The sequence below is a fragment of the Galleria mellonella genome, unplaced genomic scaffold, assembly GCF_026898425.1.
Source record: "Galleria mellonella isolate WM207_F2 unplaced genomic scaffold, CSIRO_AGI_GalMel_v1 utg74, whole genome shotgun sequence".
Classification (NCBI taxonomy): domain Eukaryota; kingdom Metazoa; phylum Arthropoda; class Insecta; order Lepidoptera; family Pyralidae; genus Galleria; species Galleria mellonella.
In genome coordinates, this window is record NW_026442147.1 from 378,483 (window position 1) to 405,933 (window position 27,451).

General features: G+C 31.4%; 1 protein-coding gene across 1 annotated transcript in view; it reads left to right on the forward strand.

The window, feature by feature from the left end:
* The first annotated feature begins 4,202 nt into the window (after positions 1-4,202).
* LOC113516302 (rap1 GTPase-activating protein 1) overlaps positions 4,203-27,451 on the forward strand; it is a 319,783-nt gene continuing 296,534 nt past the window's right edge. Inside the window, exon 1 of the mRNA XM_052900956.1 lies at positions 4,203-4,463. The gene's annotated coding sequence lies outside the window, so the exon portion shown is untranslated. The remainder of the gene's footprint in view (positions 4,464-27,451) is intronic.

The window sequence follows — 27,451 nt, forward strand, 5'->3', positions numbered from 1 at the left end:
GTATAAACGTAAATAGTGCCACCTACAGTGTGATGACCGCGGTCTTTCATGCATTATTATTTCTGAATTTCCTTAAGATAAAGATATATAAACAAAAAAGGAAACACAGTCTCGTAAACATAGTTACCTGTTAATAGACTACACGACTGGGGCAACGCTATGCAAAAAAAAAAAAAATGTTTTAAAAGAAAATTTATATAATTCTTTATGGATCATTATTAGATCTGGTTTGGTTGGTACTCATAGATGTTGTCCATGATGTATATGGTGATTATCTACCATCTAAAATATTAAGTGACAGAAAATGTTTTTTGTATAGGTTTCATATTAATATAAAAAAAGTTCTCATACAAGTTCATGGCTATGTAAGAGAGCTATATATACAAGAGCGCAGAACTGCAGATAAAACAGTTTCGCGGCATTTACAATTTGTATTTTTTTTGTATCTGTTTATTTGAAATAAATAAAAAAAATATATAAAAAATAACCCAGTATTTTTTTTTTATTTTTTTGTATGTAACATTTCCTATGTATATTTGTATATAATGAAAATAAAATATACGATAAGTATACTTAAAGATACACATTAGACAAATCAAAATGTATACATACATATAAGTAAACAATTGAAGTAATTGCTCTCTTTTTGTATTTGCTTTGCTTTTCATATTGAAATCAATGACTCTATCATAAATGAGGTGAAACTAAGAAATTTTCCGTTTCATCTCGACTGGGCTGAAGCCTTCAAAAGCTATCACGCTTTGACCAGCTGACACTAGATAATGTACAATTTCTATAGCTATGAAGCCTTGTGGAGGTTTCTATCTTCTAAGAAATACACTATCTGGAAATTACTTGTGTATATACCAGCAATACCCGACACTCTCATTCGCGTAGCGGAGATAAAATGTAGTTCTTGCCCTTCTTGATATTAAATTTTACGTTACAAATTTAATAAAGATTGCTTAGGCTATTGAATCAAATGTTAACTAAGAAACAAACGAACACTTTTATTTACATATATAATAGTAGATTTTATCCTCAATTTCGCGTAATCGAAATTGTTACTATGTATTGACTGGGGTAATAAGTCTGCTATCCTTCTTTAAGCCATATATAACGCATACTAGCAATTTGATAACTATTAGATAAATCATTAGTGTTCCAAGAGTTAAGTAAACTAATTCTCTTTTATATTTTAATAATATTAAGTAAGAAATACGATTATAAAGGATGGAAATAAAATGTGTAAGTATAATTTTGTTTGCATTACATGCGTCAGTTTCAGTGATGATATGTGTATAAAACAATTTAATTAGCTAAATAAAAACAGAATTGTACTCTTGCAATTAATTAAATAATTATATTGTTAGTTTAGGCAATGTTGAATGTAATGACATATTTTTACACATGCCTGAACAAATGTGGTATGCCTTTCACATTCTTATATTTCAAATCGGAAATGGAAGAATTCCAGTATCAAGGAAGACGTGTATTTTTTTTTTATTAGAAGTAAATGATACATGATCATATTCATGTAAATGTATACAAAATCGACTCAGACATTTAGCAAGTTCAAACTTTTTCGGTAACACAGTAATTTTAAATACACTACAGGGACTTGACGCAATGTTGTTACGTATATAAACAGTACCTATATGTAAGTACTGTTTACTGATTTTATTGAAGACGTTTCAACGTGTATCGTGGTCACGGCAAAATTGAAATGAACGGCGTGAGAGCGAAAGATTACAATTAATAAACACAATAATTATTGAAAAATAATTTTCATATTTTATTAATGTTAATAAGTATTCATATTGTTTGTGATCTTATATTCAATATTAAGAAACACTTTTTTGACAACATTTATTTAATTAATTACGAAGGATAAGAATTGGTCAAGAATTAAGGACACTAGTCTTCATTTATAAAATGTTTATAGTAACAAGTTTATCAGTTAATGTAATTTATTCAAATGAAATTTGAACCTTGTATAATATAAACCTATCAGTTAATCATATATAAGATGTATATCATTTCTTGGGTGCATAGCATAGTACTACTGTCCGTGCATCCCTACTTCGTACATTTAGATTTTTTTTTATACAACTTAGAACAGCTGACAGCCCACCTGATGAAAAGTGGTAACCGTCGCCTATAGACATGAGCAATACCATGGACATAACAGAGTATATTGTGGAATGAGCTCCCGACTTCAGTTGTCCCTTTACAATATAGTATGGGGAATTTCAAGAAACGCCCCTACAAACATTTAAAAGGCCGGCGACGCACAAGAAACTCTTCTCGTGTCGCAGGAATTCATGAGCGACGGCAGCTGCTTTCCATCAGGTGCACCATTTGCTAGTTTGCCTCTCTAACAACAGAAAAAAAAAATTATGTAATACACAAATCTCCTAGTACATTTTTTAAAATTTAACCAACCAAATAATACGCCTATTTCCCTACGGCCTCTTTAAACTGGAGACAAGTTTGTTTATTTCGTTGAAAATATTTTCATTATTAATATTCAATTTAAAATAAAACATTATGTTTGTTTAAATATCTCTTTAGTGGGTTACTTTGGAGACCTTTTGTCTCTGAAGTATTCTTCAATATTTTATCTATGAAAGTTAAAATAAAATTACTGGACAGCAACTTTGAATATCTTAAAATTATTTATTTTGAAGCCTTCATTAAATTATAACTCTTTATTTATTTCATAAGTTTAGGAGTTTAACTTGTTAAATAAAAAAGAGTTATAGCTAAAAGAAGCAAGTCTTTATTAATAATTATATTTTATGGTTTCTTAACTTATTTTTATTGTTATATCTTTATAACAATAAAATTTATCTTTTTTTAAATAATATAAGTATAAATGAATTTTTATTTATTTAAATACTATCCAAGTCTGCCCAAAATTTCCAAATAAATTGTAATATTATTTTGTATTGAGAAATAACTATAAGTATGACGATATATGAATTCATACAAAATCATATATATCATATCATTTGAATTTGTTCGCAATAAAAATGCATTTGAATTGAGAACCCTGTCCTTTTACAAAGTTAGTCTAAAATCGGTCGCATTTCAGCCTGATAATGCTATTAACATTTCTGGCCACAGTGCGTGTGAAGTTTGTTCTAATTAATCATTAGGGTTGATAAAATATATGACATATAATTTTAAAAATATTTTTTTAATAACTACAAATATATTAACTGTAACCCGTGTATTCAATTATAGGAATTACAATAAAAGTATTTATGATATAAATCTAAGACATAACCAAATTGGTAATAAATATTCAAACAGCTCTACAAACTCTATATTTATTTTAACTAAATGTAAGTAACATTTATTCAAAATATGCTGATAAAAACCTTTCACTTAAAACTAAACACATTTTAGCATTACACGTTTTCGCCACTTTAGAGATGACGACACGCCTTATCATTCGACGTCATTATGAGTTTGGATCTCTAACCGCATAAATGTATTATGTACTACAATTGCGTGTCCATAATTATAAATGAACTAGTGATCTGGTTCGGTTCCCATTTGTAGATAGAATTTTTGAAAATAATGTATGCTTATTTTATTGTATAATATTATTGTATATTATTATTGTTGTATAGTATGTATTTTACTGGCTGATGGTTTTCTATAGTTGAAAGAATTTTATAAAATTAATTGAGTTTTTTTTTTTGAGTTTATCTATTATAAACAAACAATCATATCGCTCCTCTGTAGAATATTAGTGTAGCTTGCATTTAGATACTCGGAAAATTAAATTAGCAGGATAACGTAAATATTATTATATTTATATTTGTCAATATCCCAAAATAAAATTTAAAGGTGATAAGTAATAAATATAATATTAAAATTATATTACTTCATAAGCGCACATTATAAATATATTATTTTTATATATAATCAGATTTGCATGTATTTTCGTTGATGATCGCACAACTTGTTGAGAATGCTTGACAAAAAACGCTTAAGTCAATCCGGTTATTTTTACAATTGTTCTAAAAAGTCTTAGCGCGGTGAAAATATAATATATTGTGTATACATACAACTGAAAAATAAACCGCTGTGTGCGAAACGACATTTTCCATACTCAACAGGCTAGTTAGTATGTATAACAATTTTCTTGCTACGCCACCCGCCATCCAGTTCGCTACGTGCAGGCGGTGAGAGAGCTCGTTTTACTGTGTGACGTATACTCATACATTCGCGGAACATTGTAAACAAAACGGAATAATTCGTAAATGGAACATAACTTATTCTTAATTTAAATATATTTTTAATATTTTATTTACAATCAGCATTGTGTACTGTAAATTTTATGGTGTTACAGTTAGTGTAAATAGTGTTGTGCTCATATAAAAGTACACAAGTGGGATTTTGAATAGTCGGTGAAAATTGCTACAGGTCGTTGGCTTATAATTTTCCAGGTAATGCATGTTACGTTTATTTTTTTTTTAATGCACACGAAAAATATGTCGGCCGGTAGTTTTTCGGCTGGCAGTTTGTACGATTTCACCGGTTTTAAAATGATTGAGTAGTGATGTAATTTTTAATTATTGTTTAACTAACGTGTAAGTAATGAATGGCGTTAGATAAAAATTAACACAGTGGATTCTGTTAAATAAATGTATTACATTAACTATATTATATGTTCTATTAAGTTCCTTAAAAGTCATTTCTAAACTTACAATTACATATCTTCTTATTGTGTTCTTGTTATTGTTTGCACTTTTATTACATTGTACTCTATTTATTTTTTTGTATTACATTATAATCTTGTATATAAAATAAGGCATTTTTTTCTTGTTTTGTCAGTTCTAAATTTTAGAACTAATAAAACCAGAAGAATGAAAAATATCACAACTCATAAAAATTGTGCGAAGAAAAATTAGAGGATTGTGGAAAAAAATATATGCTTACTTATAAACATCTTAAATATATATTAAACGTCTTTATGTATGTGCTAAGTTGTAATTATTTTTTGCGCAATTTATACTTATACTTTAATTTATACTTTATCTAAAAATAAAAGAAAAAAAAAATTCTCTATATTCCTTTTACTTAAATATGATATATTGTACGTATTCTAGTATGCATTATATATATATTATACACATATAACTAAAAACTTATCTATAGTCCGGAAGAAGTTTTTGGGTTGATCTCAAGGGAACTTATTAGTTTCATGAAAATTTAATGACCGTATTAATAAGAAATTTTGAAAATATTTATTTATAGTAAAATGTTCTGCTCAAATAATATTGTGATAAAAATACGCACATTGGACTGAGAAGAGAGTAACTATTTCGATTCCAAAAATATAAAAATAATATTATAATTCGCAAAGATTATCCTGTAACATATATATTAGTAAAACAATATCGTCGGATCAAGAACCCTCTTAATAAGTCACTTGAAAATAAACAGAATATAAATGATTCCTATTATTATGTATCATTTATATATAATACCATTATATTCATGGTTAAGTACCTAATTGAATTTTTATTTAACAGTATGTATATTTCTGCCCATATTCTTAAATATTAAGTAATTCTATTTAAAGTAGATATTGTATTATGGATGTAAAGAGAAAATTGAGTGATCATCGCTTTTTTTATATCCAAGATAGCAGTATTACATAAAACAGCATGCTTAATAAAAAACACGTGAGTTAAAATTAAAAACAAAACTATATCGAGCCATTTACTGAGCGTGTGGTATTTGTGATTATGATGAAGAAAAAAAGATCTTTTTACTTAGGACTTAGAATATAAAATAAAGTCACAGCTTATCACCTAAAACTACACAATTTAACTCGAGAAATTATTTTTTTCCTATTTCAGTGGGAATTCATACAACCCTTTTCATATTGCTTGCCTAGAGTAGAATATCATAAGAGGCGAGACACCAAAGTCTAATTGTGGTTGCCAATTGCTAACAAACGGTTGCGTGGCAACTACTGGCAAAACCCACCAATAGGGGAGGTCTATGTTCAGTCGTGGATAGTGAAAGGCTGATATGGTATTATAATTACTAGACGTTAACACAGCTTAGTTAGATCTAGATAGTAGGATATAGATATGCTAAAAGCCATTTAGTAAATATAGAATTTTTATGACATTTTCATTAATGAATTTGGATTCTGTTTAAGTTTCGATTTCATTATAAAATATTAATGTTTTTCATGTCTTAATACTTACAAATCTGCTATATAGAATTAAAAAAAAAATTGGACACCTGCCGCTGAAATAGATTTATTATAGGATCTATCAACTGTTAGTTTTTAGGTCAAATTTTGAGATGTCAAGAAGTCAGTGAGTGGGTGGTTTCATGCCTTCCGTATAATATCTATGGATTATACAAGTAATTTTAATGACCTTAACATTTAGTTGAGGTAGCCCGATCAAAGATATCCGACCTATTAGGAAGAATCCTTATTATTTCCAATTCAGTGACTGCTTTCATCGACTGGGACAAATTGGAGATTTAAGTAAGAACCTACATAAATTCCACATAGCTTAACTATGTTTATGGATTTGATATAATCATTATACCATAGATGTTTATATATCGACACTGCTCCCAGTGAGGAGTGGAGAAAAAAGGTATATGATTCTGAAATCTCGATCAGCATAAGTGCTTGTAGGTAATAATTGAATTGAAGGGATATGAAATTGGAAAGGAAAAAATTAATAACTACTAACATACTGTGTGATAATTAAATAATCTTTATATGAATTTAAATAGTTATGTTTTAATTAAATTAAAAGTGAAATTTATAAAGTCGACCGTTATTTATTCAAAAATAAACATGGAACGAATAACAATAAAAAAAAATCTCTACCACAATCTAGTCTAGAATAATCTGGAAGGGAAAGGGATAGTTAGTAATGGAGTTTGAAAGCCCCATTGCTAGCAATATATCCTATCAGGTCGACCTCCACGTGGTTCCACCTAGAAACCATCGTCGCTAATTCTTGTCGAATTCGTCACGATGGGCTAACTGACCTACTTCATCGTCACCTATAATCACTCACTGATGCCCCACCAGTGTATACCGATGGCTCAGGCGGGGTTATCATTCCATTATCACCCATTATGAAAAAAAAATTTATAATCTGTCAACTTAAAATAAGAGGATGAAAATTTGGCTATTTATTATGCTTTTTTGGATATATATTTACTTATGATAATTTTAAATTACACATATATATATATATATATATATATATATATATATATATATATATATATATATATATATATATATATATATATATATATATATATATATATATATCCTAAACCTAACGGTTACCTACCTACCTAAACGGTTGAGAAAACGGTTCCCTGCATTAAATGGAATAAAACTTAAAATAAAATAGCTACACTTAATTTAGGTGGAGAATCAGTGAAGGATGATATATGAAGAATAAAGCAGATCAATTGGCTCATCGTGATGAAATTACTAAGAATTAACTAATTTTCACATCTAAGCGACTTGTCTATGTATATTGTTTTTATTAGTTTTTGATATTGATTACTTTCAACTTCAGTACCTTTTGGGTCATATAATTCGGGGTAGTAAATCACTAGACAGCGTCGCTCTCGGTTCGGGTGTAAAACTAGAAATCCAATACTATCTATGCAGAGGCCGAATCGAATGATTTTGACGGAAATTACTCGAAGTGGCTCGAATTTTGCGAATGCATAAACGGAAGCGCCGGCTTCGTTTCGTGTTATATTACTTACTATAGCTGCCTATCAAGATTTGCAAATAAAGCAGATAGTAAATTGTATTGTAAAGTCTTATATTCGTGATTTGGAAATAATAATGTTAAAGTTATTAATAGTTAAGTTCTTTTAATATAATAAAAAAATTGAGATTATCTAAGTAAGCTGTCATCTTTGCAATTTATGTCTATTTAGTATACTTACATATTTTTTTAAATACCTGCTTAACAATTTTGTATATACTTATAACACTTTTAGGTTATAATAACTACTTTGTTGTTAGAGATTTATATAGGTAAAGTTTATATTCATTTTCATAAATTAATTACTTATTACACTCAGTGTTAATCAACTAATTGTGCGACCCTCAAGAGTATCTTCAATGATTACCTTCTAATTTATTCTAGTAAAGGTATAACATAATAGAAACTATAAACATATTACATTTATTTAATATTCACATAGATTAGATATACAGTTGTTTTGCCATATTGCCTGCTAACAAAATTTTAAATACCATCCGCGTTTTAAAAACGCAACAACGACTTTAATTTGAAACGACGTCTTCAATTTGAAAAAATGTACCTGTACTTTTTATTACAATATTTATATAATTAATAATGTAAATGTAATTTTAGAATTTAACATATGTAATATTTTAATGTCAAAGATAAATGATAAATATTTATATAGTAACATGTTGCATATAATATACAATCAAGAAGTACAAGCCTGCGATACGAGCGTCTTGATTTGCAATTACAATGCGCAATTTTCAATTCAGAATGCATACGATATTGTACGGTTGATTAATTTAAAACATACACTCATTGATCTTTTATTTCCCAGTACTGAGTCGGCATTTCATTCTGTAATTGTTAATGAAAATTTTAAAACAAATCCTAAGCCACGATATTCGTTCAGCCTTATCTAGGAACCGAGGGAGTGAGAAGAGATTGTTAGTATTGGGGACTAACAACCCCATTGCTAGCAATGTACTCTGATAGGTCGACCTCCACGTGGTTTCCCTTGGAAACCATCGTGTTGAATTCCAGATTTATTCATCACGATTAGTTAACTGACGTGCCTTTTCATTCTCATCTATCATCCGTTACTGGTGTCCCGCCAGCGCATACCATTCCATTAATATCATTAAAAAGAAATCTAGGAACCGGGGGGGGGGGGGGTTGTTATTAAAGAGGTCTTATAACCTGTAAAATACCTCTCCTAGTTCCTCCTAGAAAACATCACGGTTAATTTTTGTACAATTTGTCACGATGGATAACTGACCTGTTTTTATCCTTATCTATCATCGAAGGCATTTGTCTATGGGTTTCAGAGAAAGAAATTATTAAAAAATTTATTAACAAATATACAACCCATATTTTTCTACTGCACTATCTGTATTTGTATCAATCCATCTTTTGTGGCCACTTTACTAGTATCATTTGTCTAGCTGATGGCCTCTTTAGTGCTTTATGTAATAGGTTAGGCTATTATTCTGATACTGTCATTGTCCACCTTTATAGTGTCCTATACATTTCACTTTTATTTATTAGCACTTTACTGCATCGTATCTATTTATTTGTAACCACATATTATATGTTTTTTTGAAAAATCGGAAATAATTCGATCGTTTACCTAAATGATCACGTTAATTCCTGTCTTTTACAAGACATAAAACATGCAGCACGAAACTCTAAAAGTTAAAATGCAAATCCACATTATATATTATACCTAATATCTTATCAACTTTCATGAGTGTTCAAATATCTAATTATTATTATTTTACTTTATTTCTTTTTTAATCTGATTCAAATAATGTAATATATAAAAAGCGGTCCTATTGCTAAATAGTCTTTTCCACAGAATCTTAATTATATTAAATTTTACAGGTTTTAAAAATTAAACAGGTTTATATCTAGTTTTTTATAAATTTTCAAAAGAAGAAGTTTCTCGAATAGATTTTAATATTTATTTTGTTGTGTGAGAATAATAATGTGAATAATAATGTGGGACCAACCTGAGAATGGATTTACTCCCGTTCTATATTCTATGACGACGACTCTTGCAGACTATTTTTGTAGAAAGTCTCTCTGTAGTAAATTAATTTCAATAATTTACTATAGAGAGATTTTATGTTATATTTTATAATATTATACTCGTACTAGCTTTTTGGCCGTTGCGTCGAACGCGTGGATCACTACAATAGGAAAATAATGCAATACACCTTTTCTAGATGACCTATTAAAATGAAATATACGTTATTTCTATGTTAGACCGTTAGGAACACAACTGGGAAAACCGCATCTAGAATTTTGCAAATCGCAATTAGAGCAGTTATTTTTGTGAGATGCGAAAACAAACATACAGATATATAATTTTTTTAATAATTACTAGTTTGCCATCTATTGTCATTATTAAAATCCCTTATTATTATTTTTTTCTGAATATTTCCCATGTTCATATATCATTTAGTTTAAATTTAACTATATTAGTAAGATTGATCGTGATAATATAAATCATGTACTGTTTGAGGAAGAAGTCGACAGCTTCCTGAACTAACATACACGCATGAGACGAGTTATGAAAGTGGACGAAACAAGAAGTGTTATAAGGAAAGATAGAGGCCATTGGCATTAGATTCTCTCTGGTTTATTTTGCGTATTATTTGACATATTATTATTATACATCAATTATTATATTTATATTCATATTCTGCACTAAAATGTATGCCGAATATTTAAACGCCTAAGCACACGAATTAAAAAAATTATCTTTCACGCAAACCATCATTGTCTATCATTATATAGTATTAACGGGAGGAATATCTCAATTTGCACCGTTGGTAATTTTAATGACTGTCCTTTTTTGGGAGAAACGATGTGATTTTATTCTTTTTTATATAAACTTTCATAATGATTTCGAAATGAAAGTAGAATGATCGTCAAAGGGAATATAATTGTATCTACAATTTTTCATAACAACAAAGTTGGGTTAGAAAAAAAAAAGAATCTTGCCTTTAGGTGCTATTACTGAAAATTTAACCATTACGCTCAGTGATTCTGTATAATGAATCTCTCATTTAAAAAATATTACTATATATACATTATTTATTTTGACTAAGGTATCAAATATTTCATAATAATAGGGTCTTATTTTTATATAATGTGTAAAGTAGATAAATAATATTTTAATAATATAAATATTTGCAATATGCAACAAAACCATCAATAACGATACCTAATTAGATATCAAGATAATTAAAAAAATATAAATAATTAATCAGTATTGTCTAATTTTCTATAAATGAATTATGCATAACTTCTTTGTAAAAAAATGCAGATTAAATTCAATTTTACTTCACAAAACAGTCAAATTAAATACGACAAAATTAATTTAATACCAACAGAAGAATTTAAAAAATGCATCAATATTAATAGCTCACTTTAGTATAAACAATGATAAAATAAAAACAAAGTAGACTTAAGATAGACGATGTTTTCTTTAAATGTGTACAAATAGAAAACGAGATTATAAACCGACAGACAATCTATCACTATTCGATAGAACTGTGACATTCCGTTACTGCATCAACAAATATAGACATTCAATACTGTTCATTAAGAGATGGGGATAAAGTTGTAAATCGTTTTTGAAAATATTGTTTATTGACACATAACAGAGGTGCCTTATTAGTGATGTTGTCGCAGACTCAAAACTGGTTAATGGCTACCGAGACACCAAAGTAAGGATGACGATCACTAGTAATATTTGCTTCATAAATAGATAGATGTTATTTCCTTCAAAGTATTACAATAATAAACTTAGCAAAACAAAAAAGTATAGGTAAGTAATACAAAAATATTATACATATAATGGTTTTCCATTGAACTATAAACTAATTTACAAACGCCTTTTGTTTGGGAGTTTAGTGGCCTAGAAAACTATGAATATTTTACGCTTGGGGTTTTGAAGGGAGTGCAATACCCAATAAGTATTCATGGCTCCCTATATGGATAGAAAAGTTAAAGTTATTTGACCGGCTTATATAGATTTCGATAAAAAATAAGTTATTATTAATTACAATATTGCTTAAAAATGCCTCTATATATACTCCATTCTCAGGGAAAGTGACGTCTGAGGAACAGCATGAGCATCATGGAGTATTCCATGATGCCCATTTATTGATATAAAAAAATAAGATTCCCAATCTCATACATAAAATGATGGCATTTATGGAATTTATATTAAAAAAAAGATACGAGTATTTGTAGATAAGGCGACGAGACGAGGAGATAAATACCTACTTGCCGAACATGTCTGACGTATAATTTTTACAAAATTTGTAGAAATATTTCGGCACGTTTGATTACCATAGGCCAATAGACGGTCAAATATATGGTAAATACAAAAATTTGGCTAAATGCACTTTTATTTTCTGTAGAATAGAACAGAAAAGAAAAAAGTGCCGTTTTTTTAGTCTCTGTATTTTTACATTTTTTTTTATATCAAATAGCCCCATAAATTCCTTTAATAAAGGAGTATCAATTGTGATAACTAAATAGGAAAAGTCAATACGAGTACTTTAGGCGCATCCAATCTTGATTTGAAACAATGACTTGATAGAAAATTCTGAGCTCGGTTTGTAAATAATTTATACTTTAATGCTATCTCCACAGTCGAACGAGAGGTGAATCATTTATTAGATAAAGTTCTTTCCTTACAAGAAGAAACTTAATAGGCTTAGCCTATACAAGTACATAACGTATGATAAAAGTATATACAGAAAATATCTATGTATTGCATTTCTTGCAAATAATAATAGTATGTACCACACAATCACATTAGATCACCTGATTCTTCAAGTTAAGATACCCTATGTTATAATTTATAAGGCAACCGACTAGGCGACAAACACGAAGGAGTACAGCCCAAGCCACCTGGATGGAAAAGGTATGTTATTTTTGGAGTCTAATAGACCCATTACTAGCAATATACCCTATCCAGTCGACCTTCACGCGGTTCCTCCTGGAAACCGTCCTAGAAACCGGAATTCTGGTGGCATTCGTCACGATGGGCTAACTGACCTGCCTATGAGGGATTACAGATGAGGATGAACCTCATCTGTAATCCCTCACTGGTGGGGCACCAGTGAGGGATTACAGATAGCCAGCATATCCCGGTAGCGCAGGCGGGGCTACCATTCCATTATAACCCATTAAGAAATCCCAAATCATCTAGACCCCGAGGTATTTAAAAAAAGCAGGTTTTCTAAATTGACCTGATCAGAAATCGAACCTGAGATTTTATTTACGCAAAATAACGTGACTACGGAGGTAATTAAATAATACAACATATGTCTTATAAGCAATTTATTAATCACAAAAGGGAACGATTAAACCTGTTTTCTTTATAATTCATGGTATATCAAAGACGTGATTAATGAAACAAAGCCATGTATTAGAAATGAGATTCATGAGACATACATGAGAATAAATTTTGGAAAGCCTATACCAAGTTACCTGGTTGCCATAATAATAGTATATGCTCATCATAGTAAAAGGGACATTTGCTTTTCAGCAAGACTCTAATGAGCTGATTGGATTCAACGTCACAAAATATTATTTCTAAAGTCTAAAATATTTACGCTGTACTACCAATAGTATAAAAAATACTAGTCACAACTTGTGAATGTTTTAAATGTTTAACTTTAGCACTCTTCAACTATTTCAACTATTTCAATAGTTATACGTAATTCATATATCGTTATCATGAATTCAGACATTAATATTTTCTTTTTTTTATGCAACTTAGAATGGCAATCAAGCTGACGGCCGACCTGATGGAAAGTGGTAATAATAGTGTAATAAGGAACAGTCCGTCAGTCAGCCAGCATGCTTCAAATTGAGGTAACCAATTTGCAAGCGATTACAGCTTGAAAAACGAAATAAATTTTTTTGTTCATCGATGACAGATTTATGAATTATTTGTATGTAGTATCTATGCCTTATATTAGCTAACCCCCATAAAAAGAAATGGTTATTCCTGTTACCCTCGCTAAAAGCTTTTAGTTTATCAAATTCCTATACCTGGAAATATTATAACAAATTTTCTGATATAAGATTTTTTTTATTATTTAATATTTTTCTAGAGTATTTTTTACCATTAAATATTAACAGAGATTTAAAAGAGTAACTGTAGAGCTCCTTGCAGGTTATTCTTAGCAAATAATAAATTGAAAAACCTATTGCAAGGTTCATAAAAAAATGACTATTTAAAAGTGCTTATAAACATGTCTGTTTGAATAAAGATGGTTTGAATTTGAAGTGACAATAAAATACTATAGAGAGCACTTTCATATTAAAAAAAATCTTTATATAAAAAATAGACGCAAAAATTACTTTACAGAAAAAAATACGCAAAGAGTAATGCAGCGCTCTCCAAAATGTATTCTGTATACACACAGAGATGCGGCCAATGCTACGATAACATTCTCGATTTTGAAGTTTAGATTACAGCAATGAATCGTCTTTAGCATACTTCTTGGCTTAGAGCTCCACAGAAACAATTGAAACCAGCTGGTATGTGATTGATATTTCAAAGGTAATAATAATTACTTTATGTAGACTCCAACTTGTGCTTTGTAAGTAGTTGTAATTAATCTGTTATAATGTTTAATGTATTTAATTAAACACGATTTAGTAAACGTTTTGCTTTAATATTCGATAAAGCATAGTTAAAATTATTATATAGTAAATGTCTATTATTATCCGTAGTGTCACAATATTAAATATCATTAAAATCCATTCACTACATTACAGCGAACCATAGCCATGTGGTCACATACAGATATATGGATTATTATCATTAGTTATACCTAAGTCGTAATAGAAGTTAAAATAGTTTATTGTGACTAACATAATATATTATATGCATGTATTGATATGGTAATATACGCAATGCAGTCTCTTATTATTGGATGTTTCAGACAAATATAGAAGTGACTCTTGACTTATTTAGCGGTGACTCATAAAACTGAATTTACTGTTAGACTCATAAAAAAGAATATGCCAAAGCGATTTTATAAAGACAAAAGTCGTCAGCTGTAATCTCCAATAAGAGTAATGGAAAATGGAAAACATCATCTTCAATGAAGGGCGATGTGTTTAAATGAGTATCATATCATTACTTTGTGTAAACACATGTATAATATTGAAATAAAAGAATATAAAGGAATAAATTACAGTGAAATAATAGTTCACAGATATAATAACATACTTCAATGAACAGCAAACGTTGTTTCAGTGACTTATTCCTATAATTCTTATACTTATTGTTATTCATCAAAAGAATCGTTATTACAAAATATAATGATACTGCTGTGTTACGTAAATATAAGGAGTAATATAAAAACGCTTTTTAAGGAGTCTTTTATCAGATAAACTTATTTATTATTCCCAACATTTTTTTTAACATCTCAACCCCTGCATTTAAAGTTAGTATGAAGCTTTATTTTTTCATTCGTGTTTTATAACAATAAAACATGTACAAATTTAAATGTAAAAGAGGTTTTTATATGTCTAATAAAAGAAATATGATATTTCATCTTGAGCGTTATTGCAAACAATACACGTCTTATTATATATTTATTATTGTGAATAAAAGACGAAATAAGGAAATTGCAATAATATTATTTTATTTGAAAAAGTGTTTAATTTTTGTTATATGACAAATTACAATGTATTTTGTAACGTGAATTAAACTTTTCGGTTCCTCGCAAAATGAAGAAATGTACTGTAAAAATCTCTACCGAATAGAAATTGTTGCCTCGTCCTTTTATAATTACATACAAAGTACTCGGCATCGCGTAGTCCTTCCAATATTACTTGAGCGTCAATTGCTTTATTTTCGTCTCATTGTTCAAAATATTACTCGAAGAAAATATCTGTTGAGGTCATTTGTTTATACAGAGATATTATATTATGATATGATTTTATACAGAGATTTTTTTTTTTATTTATCCATTATAAATTTAAAAAATACTCAATTGATTTTAAAAATTCTTCTACCAATAGAAAGTTGCATGATCCATAACAGACACAGGCTGTATATTATTTTAGGCTTCTGGCTACAACAGAATATCAGTGTTTTGTTCTTTTCAGGACAAAACAAAAAATAGTTGTGACCATTTTGTATTATTATAGCACACGCATGAAAGGAAAATACTGTTATTTCTTTTGTGTTTTTTGTTTTTAATTTTGTATATGTATTATTTTATCTCTTTTTATTGTGTATGCCTATTGTTGTTTGTGTGCTGTAAGTAAGGTAAATAAATTATCTATTTATCTATTTTCTCAAATTGTCTCTTTCCTCGCTAAGTCGAACCGGATCAATAGTAAAAAATAGAGATGCTCAAACAGAAAGTAAAAACGTCACTGAGAATAGAATGCATTTAACCATATTTTCCACTGAACTAGATATTTGTAGTCAAATATGCTAAAATATTCTTACTATCTTTATTTTTAAATATTACATCTATATACCTAGTTTCTAAATTATGATAAATATTTGGTACTACTTATTCTGGAACAACTATTTATTTTTATAATTTGAATTGGAGACGGTTACGCGAGTACGCAGAAGTGCGCCTTCGTATGAGAATGCGCATCTTGAGTTTTTTTTTAAGAATGGTTGGGACTGATTTACTTAAATGACGACTATAATAGCTTTTTGTTGAATTATATAGCGACATTAATTACTATTTCATAACCATCCAGGTTTATAACATTTTAATTTTATGGTTTAACGGGGTAAAGGGCAGAGATTAAATATAAATCGTATTGAGAACTTTTACAAACTTTGGGTCGTGATTAAGTTTGAAATTAGTTTTGTATTTGGACCGAGGGCTTGGGCGTTTTATTAAAAGATAAGCTTGTGTTTTAGAGAGATCGCTTTGGTTTCACATTTACAGAAAATTTTCGTTTCCGAACACAAACGTGATATATCCCCACAAAGTATAAAAACAAAGTGGCTTCCCGCTGTCTGTTCGTATGTATGATTAGACTTTCAAAATTACACAACGGATGTTAAGAGGTTTTTTTAAATAGATAGAGTGCTTCAAGAGGAAGGTTTATATGTATAATATATGCATTATATAGTAGAGGAACACTGATAATTAATAGTATCAGCATTGCACCCGTGTGAAGTCGGGGCGGGTCGCTAGTTTACTCTATATCAATAGATCAATATTAAGCTTCATATAATATGTATAAAAATATCTTAAATGCTGTTTTTTTTACTGTCTATGTTTATTTATTTAACTTCCAGTATTGGATAGAGTGAAGATGTCAAAATAATGCAGGGTAAGAAGAGGATAGATGGAGATGGAGAAAGGAAGTGGGAAGAAAATTCTCTCATTCTTCTCATTAATATTTACTATATTTGTTATTTCTCTTTTTACTTGGTGCAATAAAGTGTAAATAAATAAATAAATAAGATGTAGGCTCGAGTGTTATTTATTACAGTACGAAGGAGGCATTCAACAGTGGACGATGAATGTCTAATGTCAAGGGACCAATAATAATCCTGGTGTAACAGCTGTTTATAAGTTATGGCGGTCACACACCGTAGATGATGTTAAGTGTATGAAATACTCACATATTCTTAAATCGAAAACACAACAGCGAGTGTATATTTCTGCTTCATGTATTTCGTATTTATCTTATTTTTCGCTACATTGAATCTGATAAAAGATTTCAAGTGACCTAATCGTTTGTAATAAATTTTTATAAGTGAGAAAAAAATTACTTATAATACTTTGTGTTCTTTCAAAACCTGTGGAAGTAGTATAAATATTTTGTCGCTTAAAAAAGAATTCCAGATACTAATTTGATGGGGGGAAAGGGATTGTTAGTAATGGAAACTGAGAATCCCATTGCTATCAATATACCCAACCAGGTCGACCTCCTCGCGGTTCCCCCTGGAAAGTATCATGGTTAATTCCTGATGAATTCATCATGATGGGCTAACTGGCCTGTTTTCATTCTCATCAATCACCCTTCACTGGTGCTCCGCCAGCGTATCCCGTTAGCGCAGGCGGGGTTACCATACCATTTTCACCCAACAAAAAAAAAATACTAATTTGATTGTTCAAGTGTCCGCAATCTCCATCATCAACAGAAAGATTACAAATTATTCTTTGATAACAGTCTCATTATTTGTATTGTGCAGGGATCGAACCCGTGATCATAGGGAGGTGAGACGGTATATACCATCTATGTCTATACCATCGATGTCATCATAAAAATAATACTGAACAGAAAAGCATTTTGCTCTACACTAGTATAGTGTATATTACATATATACCAGTATTGTTATCAGTCATACCCTCAGGTAACTCATCTATATTTCATGAATACCACGAGATACCTTCTCGTCAATTAGATTTATTCGCACCCTTCCTTTTATAGCCGCTAGCACGGTATAAGGTTTTCTATTAAAGCTCATTGTGTTCGTAATCAAATAGACGCAAAGATAGCAATTTAACTTTGGAAATAGTTGCGGTCACTACGTGTGATGGGTCAATCAAGATAAATATTGGGCGATAATCGTTTCTTATAAAGGTAAATCTTTTCTATTTTAAATTTTAATTTGTAACTATTGAAACTTCCTAATATATCTTTCTTGAAGGAAAGGGATTGTTAGTATGGTTTATTTGTTAGTATTGGGGTCATATAGCCCCATTACTAACAATATACCCTGTCAGGTCGACCTCCACGTGGTTCCCCCTGGAAACCATCATAGTTAATTCTTGTTGAATTCAACATGGTGGGCCAACTGACCTGCATTCATTCTCACCTATCATCTTCCACTAGTGCCTCATCGGTGTATACCGATAACGCGGGTGGGGTTACCATTCCATTTTCATCCATTAATAAAATATACCTTTCTAATATATCTATATATGACTCAAGACTGTTCCTCGTGGCAGTCTGTGGAAGAGACCTATGTTCAGTAGTGGACATATAATATCTGAGATGATGATGATTATGATAATGAATCTTTCTAATCGCATATTATTTTATCTAATTTGCCTCATTAGGATACAAACTATGGATTTATTTAGGTACTAGAGTAATTTATACAATGAATAAACCTAATATCCTAATATGATAACAATTGTCACACAATTAATTACCTACTCCTTAAGTTAGAATAATCTATCCTAATTATTACAGAATCAAACGATCAACAATAAAAAAAAAAAATAAGTAAACATTATTCATAAAAATAATTTCATAGACTTTAATTTCTTCTATAAATAAATTTTATATAAAAATATTCATACCTGATATTTTTCAATTAGCTAAAAACTGCACTGGTTTACAATTAACAATCTTATGTTAAACGCTAAAAAAACAAAATGTGTTAATTTCTCTCTGTCTAAAAGTTTTAATACTAATTGCAATATTAAATTAAATGACGAATCTCTCGAATTTATAGAATCTACTGTTTTTCTAGGAATCACACTAGATAATAAAACACAATGGGGTGCACAAATTCAAAGCCTTGCAGCGAAACTAAGTTCAGCAGCTTTTGCCGTGCGTAAGGTTAGACAGTACACTGATACTGATACTGCTAGATTAGTCTATTTTAGTTATTTTCATAGTTTACTCTCTTATGGAATATTACTATGGGGAAAAGCGGCAGATATTAAGAATATATTCATATTACAAAAACGTGCCGTTCGAGCGATCTACTGTATGAAGAGTCGTGACTCATTAAGAGAGAAATTCAAAGAGGCAAATATTCTCACCGTTGCTTCTCAATTTATATATTCAAATATCCTATATGTTCATAAAAATCTTGACTTATTTCCAAAAAACAGCAATATTCATAATATTAATACTATATTTAAAGACAAACTTGCTGTCCCCAAGTATCGTTTAGAAAAAGTTAATAGGTCTTTTATGGGAATAGGTATAAAAATTTACAATAAGATACCAAAGGATATGTTGGAATTACCCTTAAATAAATTCAAAACATCTGTTAAATCATATTTACTGAGCAAAGCCTATTACTCACTAAACGATTACTTGAATGACGAGTGTGCATGGCAATAGTTGTTCATGTACTGAATTTTCATTTAATGTTAGACATAGACACCTATATAAATATACGTTGTAAATAAACTGGCTTTAAAAAAAAAGTAATTCAATTGAGTTTCTTGCCAGTTCTTCTCAATTGGATCTATATACCGAACTGGACGGTAGGGAAAAAAATAAAATTATAATGTAAAAATTTGACGTTCATAAGCGGCTAAAATATCCTACATGAATAAATGATTTTTGAATTTTGAATTTTGAATACAAAGTTTCATTATCGCTTATTTTCTTATTAATGTTTAATAATTTACTAGATTATTTTTATTTTATATAATATTCATGATTCACGATATTTTGTATGTAGAAAATCATACAAAAGTAGAATATACTTTAGTATGATTTTCTTTAATATTTATTCAGCCAACTAGGTTACAGAAAATATAAATAGTTTTCTAACACCAATACTCTATGAAAAAGTAATATATACTTGTATTTGCTGTATCAATTTCCTACAGTCAATGTTTATTCGAAGAAAATATTTACCTTTCCTTGATACTCTCTTGAGTATCAGCATAATAAAACGAATACGTAATGTTTTATGTCAAATAATATAATATATTCGATATATGACGCATGAACTTGCCTATAAAAAGTACCAAATATGTAATATATATAATATACTCGTATATTCGAGTCATCATCATTTATTCATACAGACGAATTCATTATAGATCAATAGGTCATAGGTCTACACATTGCTGAATCGCTGCTAAAAATAATAAAAAATCGGTTATTTTATTGTATTAGAATACATTTAAATTTAGAAAAAATTGATTCTCAGATTACTTTTTTTTACAGCAGTTAATAGTTAATAAATGCCTACCATATTAGAGATTAAGGCCATGAACATGTTTGTTATTTAGGTAAATCATGTAGTAACGAATTTGTAGCTTCGTACATATTCTCAGTACTTTTGTTCCCTATTTATAAATTTATAAATATTTGGAATAAGAAGATATTTAAGGTAATTTCCATATTAATGTTAATCTTGAAAACACGACTGCGATAGAAGTACCCACACTAACTTATCAGGCGAACGCGCCATATGAATATGAAAGACTGCCTTATTTATTTTTCGACACATGATTTTTGGGAAATTATTAATTTTCACTGGTAAAACACTTTATAAAAAGAATGTATATAACAATAACCTAAATAACCCATATATTTGAATAATATTTATTATAATATAATATAATGTAAATGTAAATCTGCTTATTTCAATATTTAATACCTCTTAGCGCCTTCAAGGCTTAACCAATCACTCTTAAATTTGATGTATACGTACTACTTATGAAATAGATAAGGTTATACACTACTTTTTATTCCAGGCAATAAATATATCCCAATCACGTGAAAAAAGTTGTAGGCTAGTAATTTTATAAATTTTCAATAGTAATGTTGGTTTTGTTTAACTCGGTAGAAATATAACCACTTTCTCCAATATAAGCACGCTATCAGTACATATGGTATTATTTCTACGCCATTTGTAAATAACTTCACTTTTTTTCTCATTAAGTAGGTTAAACAAATTGTAAACATATATTCATTTCTTTCGTTCGTTTATACCGTTTACAGATACATAAAACGCGTTCCACCTTCTACATCTATAATTTATAAACCACGTTCATACTTTGTTGGTACATAAATGAGCACCCTTTGCGTAAATAAGGCACCGAATTAGATTTTTGGTTGTTCTTAATTAAAAAGAACCTTTTTTTTTAAATCCTTTCGGGTCTGGGTTTTCTGTGGTGCAATCTCACATGTTCATCATCTAGCTCGCTTTACACAGTGTAGTCTAGATTAAGAACTCGTCATTTGATCTTTTTGTACAATATTGTTTTATACATTCATTATTGTTATTACTAATATCATGATTTTTTATATTAATTTGAAATATAATTTCATTAACATTTATTTAATTAATTATTATCTCATTAATTTAACTAATAACGAAAAAAGACTAATTTCATGTCAAAAATGATAGTTTCATTAACATATAATGTTTAAAATATTTACGGCTCCGCCTAACTGTAACTTTAACATATTTTTCGAAGAATAGCTCAAAAGAGCAAAACACTGATATTCTGTAAATATTTTTTATAAGAATATATATTTTTTAATATTGCTAATATTTTTGTGTGTATGTATGTCATATTTTATTACTGCTAAAAATATTAGCAGCATTTTTAGCAGTAAGAAAATATGACATAAGGTATCATTCTTGATACCTTATGTCATATTTTCACCCTTGACATGAAGCAACCTAAGAATTATAATAATACCAGAGGGAGACTGTACAAAAGTCGATTACTTGGGTACCTCTGTCCCATTCGTGTTTCAACCATAAAGCAGTTGTGTTTGCATGGCTGTGTTTCAGTTTGAAGGGTGGAATATGGCGTGAATTTACTGGGTACGAAGAAATAACACCTGAGTCCTCAGGAATGGCAACGCATAGGGGGTATCATGGGCGAAACAGTATACTCTGTTATGTCCATGGTACTGCTCATGCCTAAAGGCGACAGTTAACACTTTCCATCAGGTGGGCCGTCAGCTTTTTTGCCATTCTATGTTGTATAAAAAAAATATAGGAAGTGTAATTTATGTAAAATAATAAATAAATTCTCTATGTCGATACAATGTAAATATCTGAAAATATATAAATTTAACATGTACATAATTGTTACTCAATAACGTTCAAACTATCAAAAAGTCTTAGAATACAGGAAGAATCTTATAATTCACCTGAACAAATCTGTGTGATACAGTGAATCAGTAGATTCTTAATTTAGTAAAAGCTTTAACTTAATTTAATATCAATTTAACCATGATATCGCCGATCCCAGTAGTTAAACGATAGGAATAAAATTTTTTATTCAATAACTTACCAACTAATACATAGAGGTGATTCAGCATAAACGTAACAAGTATCAGCTCCATTACAGTACAGTACGTGCCATAAATCGAAGCCCTTTAAAGTATACTTTAATGAAACACTTAAGTTATCTCTCGCAATCACATTGTAAGGACACTGGAGGGTACTTGAGCAATTTAGGTTCCTTTCAATTGTTGGCGCGTGCCTTATCTCCCAGTTTTAAGTACCCAATTGGGGGGAAGAATGTCGTGAGTAATTTGAGAGTATTTTCCAAAGGTTTTACTATTCTCACTAATAAAAATGTAAAAAATATTTAATTTATTTGTTTGTTAGCTCTTGGCGAACTAACGAGTCAACCACTGTGTAGTATAATTATGTGGGTAGGAAAGATGAGGTTTTTATATTAGTACCTTCGATATACAATAAACAGTATTGAGCTAGCAAGTTGTGTTTCACTACATGGTGGCAGCGGTCCGATCAAATAAATGCGTTTACAGTATTATAATTAAAAACCGGTGTGAAGAAAGTCAAGTTCAGTGTCCGTAGACATATTGTTATATCTGGAAAATGGAACACGCGCGTCCTCCTTCAGAATTACGTGTGGATGGTAATCCTGCCGTCCGAGCAGAAACGTGGCGGAAATGGTGGCAACAGTTTGCCATGTTTTTAAAAGCGTCAGGCGTCAATAAAGAATCTAAAGAGGTACAGGCGAGCTTGCTAGTGAATCTCATTGGAGCAGAGGGCTATGAAGTCTATTCTACGTTTTCGTATTCAAAAGAGGAAAATCCCGATGACATTGAGTGTTTGAAAAAAAAATTTGATACCCACTTCGGAACGAAAGTGAATGTTACATCTCTAAGGTTTAAATTTTTTACAAGAAATCAAGTCGCTGGGGAAACAATTAATCAGTATGTGACGGCATTAAAATTACTGAGTCAAGGGTGTGAATTCGAACACCTAGTGGACGGTTTACTGAGAGATAGAATAGTTTGTGGAATATTGGATAACGTCGTGCGTGATAGATTATTACGGGCGGAGGACTTGACCCTCGCGAAAGCGGTGCAAATTTGTGAAGCGGCCGAGATGTCTAGAGAGGAGCGTAGACAGATAGAGGAGGCGACGTCGTCGGGTACTCATGTGGATGCAGTGTACGGTGACGGCGCGCCCCGAGGCGGCGGCGCGGGCCCGAGCGGTGGCCGGCGACGCCAGCGCGGCCGCCGCGGCGGGCGCAGCGAGCAGCGCCTACCGCGTGAGCAACGCGACACTCCTTGTAGGCGTTGTGGAAATACCTACTGTGAGGGGGCGCAACGGTGCTCAGCGTTTAGGTCTACGTGTTTCGTGTGCAACGGTCAAGGTCATTTTGCTCGAGTGTGTTCAAATAGAGTGCTTGGCAAAAGAGTGCATACCGTGAGTACTTCGTTGTCGGATTCTAGTGAGGATGTGTTATACATAAATATGGTAAATATGGGTAAAAGTAAAAAATATTTACCCAAGGAATGGATAGAAATAATAGACTTTAGTGGTAAACGTATCAATTTTAAATTAGACACAGGGGCAATGTTAAATGTGTTAACAAAGATAGATTTTGACAGATTAGGAATAAATCCGAATAGTCTTATGCCATACAATAAAAAAGTGTTGTCCTACACGGGAAACTCGGTTCCTGTCATTGGAAGTTGCAATTTAAAAATTAGTTTTAGAAATAAAGTACATAATTTAAAATTTGTTATAGCAGATATGAAGTGTCAAAACATTCTTGGATTGAATGCATGTTTACAAATAGGAGCGATCCAAAGAGTAAATACCTTAAATATTGACAACTACTCGGATTTATTTCACGGTCTCGGCAAACTACCGGGCAAACACAAAATTGTTGTGAATAAAAGTGTTGCCCCCGTTATCTGTCCAACACGTAGGATCCCTCTAGGTATGAGAGATAAATTGTACACAGAATTAAAAAGAATGGAAAAGTTAGGAGTTGTCAGGAAGGTGAGTTACCCTACTGAATGGGTGAATGCCATCGTTATAGCTGCTAAAAAAAATGGTGATATCCGTATATGCTTAGATCCGCGTGACCTGAACAGGGCGGTGCAGCGCGCACACTACTCGCTACCGACAGTGACGGAGGTGGCCGCGCGCCTGCGCGGCGCCACGCACTTCAGCGTGTTGGACGCACGCTGTGGTTTTTGGATGCTGGAACTGGACGAGGCTAGTGCTGACCTCTGTACCTTCAGCACCCCTTATGGTAGGTATCAATTTTTAAGACTTCCCTATGGAATTAATTGTGCGCCGGAAATGTTTCATGGTTTAATGAGACAGTACCTTGAGGATATAGAAGGTACTGAATCATTTATCGATGACATTGTAGTTTGGGGATCAAGTAAACAGGAACATGATGCTAGATTAGAAAAGCTACTCCAGAGAGCCAAAGAGATAGGCATTCGTTTTAATAAAGAAAAATGTAAATTTAATGTAAAAGAGGTTACATATTTGGGACATGTTTTTGATGAACGAGGCATGCGGCCCGACAGTGCTAAGGTCAAAGCCGTAGTCGATATGCCAATACCTAAAGACAGAAAGGGCCTAGAAAGGTTTCTAGGTATGGTAAACTATCTTTCTAAATTTATTCCAAACTATTCCGAAAATGTAGTAGGGTTACGAGCGCTTCTAAAAAAAGATGTGGAATGGGTATGGGGACCCGAGCATACTAATGCTGTAAATAAATTAAAATGTCTTATTACATCAGCTCCCGTCCTCGCACTGTATTCGAACCGACTACCTATAGTGGTATCAGTGGACGCGAGCGCGGAGGCACTAGGCGGCGTGGTGTTACAGGCAGGGCGGCCGGTCGAGTTCGCTTCCCTTACACTTACCGATACACAACGTCGTTATGCGCAAATAGAAAAAGAAATGCTGGCGATTGTCTTTGCTTGCGAACGTTTTCATCAGTACATATTCGGTAGAAACGATGTAACAATACAGACGGATCATAAACCACTAGAATCTATATTTAAAAAACCGCTCTCAGCTGTGCCGGCGCGACTGCAACGTATGATGCTACGCATCCAAAGTTATGACTTCAAAGTGGTTTATACGCCCGGCAAATTCATGTACATAGCGGACACTTTGTCGCGCGCCCCATTACCTATACTGATGCATGAACGGATCAATGAAGAATTAGAAGCACAAACCTGTTTTATGTTAGAGCATTTACAATACAGTGATAAAAAACTGGATTTAATAAAAGAGCAATTAAAAAATGACAGAGTAGCGCAAATATTAATAAATTATATTAGTAATGGATGGCCTCGAAGTAGACACAACGTGAATCCAGAAGTACGTCTATTGTGGTCTTATAGGGATACTTTACAATATGTAGAAAACCTGATCCTTAAAGATAATCGGTTATACATTCCGAGTACTTTGCGGGAGGATATGTTGCGTCGTGTCCATGAAGGACATTTAGGCATAGACCGGTGCAAACGGCGCGCACGGGAGGTGATGTTTTGGCCGGGCATGTCGCGTGACGTAGAGAGTGTCGTACGCAGTTGTGCCGCGTGTGCGCTGCATGCACCGCGGCCGATCCGAGAACCGATGATACCGCATTCAATTCCAAATTTACCGTGGAATAAGTTAGGGTCGGATATCTTTGAATATAAAAAAAAATATTACCTTATATTAGTGGATTATTTTTCAAATTATGTAGAAGTTAATAGAATAAATTCAATTGGAAGCTCATGTGTTATTGGAGCAATGAAAGAGCAATTTTGTAGATATGGTATACCAAAAATGTTAATAACAGACAACGGACCGGCGTACACTTCAAAACAATTTAAACAATTTCTTTTCAATTGGGAGATTGAGCATGTTACTTCATCTCCGTTATATGCACAATCTAACGGGAAAAGCGAGCGCACGATACGTACCGTAAAAAATATGCTAAAAAAATGTGAAGATTCGGGACATGATTTCCATTTAAGTTTATTAAATTTAAGATCTACACCTAGGGATGGTGTGGATTCGCCTGCACAAATTTTGATGGGAAGACGTTTAAATACCCGTCTACCGATTTACGAGCCGTTATTAGCTGACAAAGTGGACAACAAGCTTAATTATGATAAGTTATTAAACAAACAGACAAGACAAAAATCCATCTATGATAGACAAGCAAAACACAAAGTCTACCCCAGCTTGGATCAAAATGATAAGGTGGTCATTAATGATGGCGGTCAACGTCGTTTAATGAAGGTGGTGCAACAAGCAAAGGAGCCAAGGTCGTACATTTTAGAAGACGAGACTGGACGTATATTTAGACGTAATCGTCGTCATATAGTTTGCAGGCGGCGCAAAGGTAATGAGGGAGCACAAGCTACAGTCACAGGTACAAATAAAACAGTAGAAAGGCCAGGGACTCCTGCATCCAGCACCACAGGCTGTGACGCAGAGGCGAGTACTTGTGCAAAAGAAAACGCCATACAGACAGGCATATCTAATCATATACGTACATACGAATTACCCAGCACTAACGATGCGCAATTTGTAACTATTAGAAAAAAAAAAAACAGGTTTTAATGCAAATAAAATGTAATCACAAATTATGTATTCCAATATGGTAGCTATGTTCTCCATATAGTAA